This window comes from Herpailurus yagouaroundi, unplaced genomic scaffold (assembly GCF_014898765.1).
Source record: "Herpailurus yagouaroundi ecotype Mexico unplaced genomic scaffold, PumYag 185, whole genome shotgun sequence".
Classification (NCBI taxonomy): domain Eukaryota; kingdom Metazoa; phylum Chordata; class Mammalia; order Carnivora; family Felidae; genus Herpailurus; species Herpailurus yagouaroundi.
This window is the reverse complement of record NW_024412416.1, coordinates 22,931,910-22,936,648: the sequence shown is the minus strand read 5'-3', so window position 1 is coordinate 22,936,648 and position 4,739 is coordinate 22,931,910. Positions and strand designations below refer to the sequence as shown.

The 4,739-nt window shown below is 41.0% G+C and overlaps 1 pseudogene; it reads left to right on the top strand.

Moving 5' to 3' along the window:
• The first annotated feature begins 2,323 nt into the window (after positions 1-2,323).
• LOC121042601 (tubulin polyglutamylase complex subunit 2-like) lies at positions 2,324-3,287 on the top strand (annotated as a pseudogene).
• Positions 3,288-4,739: the final 1,452 nt, after the last annotated feature.

The window sequence follows — 4,739 nt, the reverse complement described above, 5'->3', positions numbered from 1 at the left end:
TCACACCATTCACAAAAATAAACTCAAAATGGATAAAGGACCTGAATGCGAGACAGGAAACCATCAAAACCTTAGAGGAGAAAGCAGGAAAAGACCTCTCTGACCTCAGCCGTAGCAATCTCTTACTCGACACATCCCCAAAGGCAAGGGAATTAAAAGAAAAAATGAATTACTAGGACCTTATGAAGATAAAAAGCTTCTGCACAGCAAAGGAAACAACCAACAAAACTAAAAGGCAAACAACGGAATAGGAAAACATATTTGCAAATGACAGATCGGACAAAGGGCTAGTATCCAAAATCTATAAAGAGCTCAGCAAACTCCACACCCGAAAAACAAATAACCCAGTGAAGAAGTGGGCAGAAAACATGAAAAGACACTTCTCTAAAGAAGACATCCGGATGGCCAACAGGCACATGAAAAGATGTTCAACGTCGCTCCTTATCAGGGAAATACAAATCAAAACCACACTCAGATATCACCTCACGCCAGTCAGAGTGGCCAAAATGAACAAATCAGGAGACTATAGATGCTGGCGAGGATGTCGAGAAACGGGAACCCTCTTGCACTGTTGGTGGGAATGCAAATTGGTGCAGCCTCTCTGGAAAACAGTGTGGAGGTTCCTCAGAAAATTAAAAATAGACCTACCCTATGACCCAGCAATAGCACTGCTAGGAATTTACCCAAGGGATACAGGAGTACTGATGCCTCGGGGCACTTGTACCCCAATGTTTATAGCAGCACTCTCAACAATAGCCAAATTATGGAAAGAGCCTAAATGTCCGTCAACTGATGAATGGATAAAGAAATTGTGGTTTATATACACAATGGAGTACTACATGGCAATGAGAAAGTATGAAATATGGCCCTTTGTAGCAACGTGGATGGAACTGGAGTGTGTGATGCTAAGTGAAATAAGCCATACAGAGAAAGACAGCTACCATATGTTTTCACTATTATGTGGATCCTGAGAAACTTAACAGAAACCCATGGAGGAGGGGAAGGAAAAAAAAAAAGAGGTTAGAGTGGGAGACAGCCAAAGTATAAAAGACTCTTAAAAAGTGAGAACAAACTGAGGGTTGATGGGGGGTGGGAGGGAGGGGAGAGTGGGTGATGGGTATTGAGGAGGGCACCTTTTGGGATGAGCACTGGGTGTTGTAGGGAAACCAATTTGACAATATATTTCATATATTGAAAAAATAAAAAAAATTACAATGATATATCACCTTACACCTGTCAGAATAACTAAAATAAAAAATATAAAAATAAGTATGGCAAGGATGTGGGGAAAAGGAATTCTCATATACTGTTAGTGGGAATCCAAATTGGTGCAGCCACTGTGGAAAAGAATATAAAGATCCATCAAAATATTAATAATGGAAATACAATATGATGCAATAATTCCACTATTTACCCAAAGAAAACAGAAACATTAAATCAAAAGACATACACAACCCTATTTTTATCACAGCACTATTTACAATAGTCAAGATACAGAAGTAATCCATGTGTCCCTTGATAGATGAATGGATATAGACAATGTGAGATAGATAGATAGATAGATAATATGGTGGAATATTACACAGTCATTAAAAAGGAATGGATTTTGCCACTTATGAAACCATGGATGGACCTAGAGGGTATTATGCTAAGTAAAATAAATCAAATAGATAAAGACAAATACTATATAATTTTGCTTATATGTGGAATCTAAATCACAGAACAAACGAATGTACAAACAAACAAAAAGCAGAATCAGACCTAAAAATAAAGAGAACAAACTTATGGCTGCCAGAGGAGAGAGGATGTGGGAATGAGCAAAATGGGTGAAGGAAAATGGGAGATACAGGCTTCCAGTTATGGAATGAATAAGTCATGGGAATAGAAGACACAGCATAATGATAATGTAATAGAGATGTTTTGGGACAGATGGTAGCATAGACAGATGGTGAACATAGCGTAATAGTATGATGTATAAACTTACCAAATCAGTTTGTTGTTCACCTGAAATTAATGGAACACTGTGTGTTAACTATATTCAAATAAAAATATTTTAAAATAAATAGAGTCTCTTGTAAAAATATATTCTAGAGGTGGGCTGGGAGGGTCTGGATGGAGGAGTTGCTCCCCACCCCACCCCTTCCTCTGTGAAGTGGTCTCCATTGGTGGCCAGTCCTTGGGAAGGCCTTGGGGAACTACTACTCCCAGAGCATCCCAGGCACCTAATCTCTGCCCTCCTGGCTTTTTGCATGGAGCACTACTACTCTGGAAATGCAGTGAACTTGATGGCCCAGCCTCTGGTGTCCCCCACCATGCATAGAATATGGAGGATTCAGTGCCCCCAGGCTGTAGCAAGCACACCTGGAGAAGCTGACCCTGGGAATCACCTGCCTACTAGAATCTTCCCCAGGTGTGACAGAGGGTGACTATCATAGAAAAAAAACCTGCTTAATGTCATATTATTTCTTCATGGGAATAAAAAATAACTGTGTGTTACCTGAGGATGTGAAGAACTTTTACCTGATGACCACTGGCTTCCACAGGACATGGAATGTGAAACTGGATGAGCATATCATTCTACTGGGCATCATGGCAATTAACAGAATCTCAAAACTGACTCAATTCAACCAGTTTTCTGTGTATTCACTCCCTAATCCACCAACCCTGGTAAACCTGGAGGATGATGGTCTTGAAGCCAGTGATAACCAGCCAGAGAAGACTCACTTTGATTCTCCAAGTGTGATATTTGAGCTGCATCCTTGCAACAGGAATAGGAAGTTTTCCTTGTGTACAAAGAGGGAAAGAAGTGTTAGTGTGACACTGAAATCTGGTTCCTGGACAGAGTGTTATACTGGCATTTTCTTACAGATACCTTTACCACTTACTATCACCTGCTCATCATGCACATGGGTCTGCCGCAGTGGCAGTAGGACTCATCAGCTATGGAATTATCCCACAAGACAAAAAAAAAAATGGTTCAACATGTATCAATCCATAACCCACAGCACAAACCTGCTTGCAGAAGAGACCAACTCCTTTGTGAACAAAGCTGGATCCCAGCAAAGTGTTCAAAAGCAAGAATAAGGCATTAATCCCCCAAAAGAAAATGCCTGTCCAGTCTGCATAGGCAGGATGCGAGGAAAGGACTCTGGGGGAGATCTGAGCCCTTCAAGTGCTGGCTAATACCAAAAGGAGTATAAGGCCTAGGATTTCGGCAGAAGGGGCCTTCAGGTCCTTCCTCCACCTCTAAATCCACTTCTAGCCCTGGAAACCCTGTCCATAAATGAGCACCCCCACCTTCCCACCAGCCCCATCAGATGATGCACAGATGACCCAAGGCTCAGATTCTGTGTGTGGACCATAAGCATCTTCCCATCTGAGTGAGTCAAACCCTAGGCTTTCTATGTGCCTTGGTATTCGCCAGGAGTTCAATGGTGTACTCAGGTCTCCCCTAGAGTCTTTTCTTCATGCCCTGCCTCTGAAAGATGTGGAGAGTTTCAGAACTTGTTTAAGTAGCTAAATAAATCTGTTAAGAGCTCTCCTCTCTTTCCATCCCCAACCCTCTGCACCCCTCAGCAGTGATTAGAGAAGTCTCACAAATAAACCACTGTTTTGACCCATGAGAGATTAGAGCTGTGCTGTTCAACTGGTAGCCACTAGCCACATGTGGTTGTTTAAACTATATTAAAAATTCAGTTCCTCAGTCTCAAACCATAAGGGACTAATATATACAGACCAAACTTAAGGTTTCTGGCAGGGTGCTGGGTGGGGGGCGATGGGCTAGCTGGGTTATGGGCATTAAGGAGGGCACTTGTTGGGATAAGCACTGGGTGGTATATGTAAGTGATAAATCACTGAATTCTATTCGTGAAACCATGATTACACTATATGTTAACTGACTTGTATTTAAATTTAAAAAAATCAGTTCTTCAATCACATTACCCACATTGTTAGTATCCTTGTGGCTGGCAGATTCTGTATTAGACAACATAGAGATAATAGAACATTTCCATCATCACAGAAAGTTCTCTTGGGCAGCACTGCATTAGAATATTTTCATGCTGCCCTTGCTTAGATCAGTTCATTTTTGTTAGACAATGTGAATACCTTAATCTGATAGGTCATAATGTTTCATGAAAACTCTTGAAGATACAATTATGTGTTTTTATTTTTCATGAGTAATTCTCACTCTGCTCCTTTTTCAGTTTCCTATAAAGTTTATTGCTTCCAAAAAAATATTCTAGGGATCTCTGTGAGCATGTTTTGTATGGGAATAAGATTTAAATAAGAAGACTGGGAACCTGGGTGGCCCAGTTGGTTGAGAGTCTGACTCTTGATTTCGGCTCAGGTCATGATCCCAGGGTTGTGGTATCATGCCCCATGTCAGGCTCCAGGCTTAGTGTGCTTAAGATTCTCTCTCTCTCCCTCTGCCCCTCTGCCCCTGCTCGTGAACTCTTTTTTTCCCTTCTCTCTATTAAAAAATGAACTTAAAAATTAAAAATAAGGGGCACCTGGGTGGCTCTGTCAGTTAAATGTCAGGCTATTGCTCAGGTCATGATTTCGTGGTTCATGGGTTCAAGCCCTGCATCGGGCCAACTGCTGTCAGCACAGAGCGTACTTTGGATCCTCTGTCACTCTCTGCCCCTTCCACACTTGAACTCTCTCTCTCTCTTTCAAAAATAAACATTTTAAAACTTATTTAAAAAATTAAAAATAAATAAATAAATAAATAAATAAAT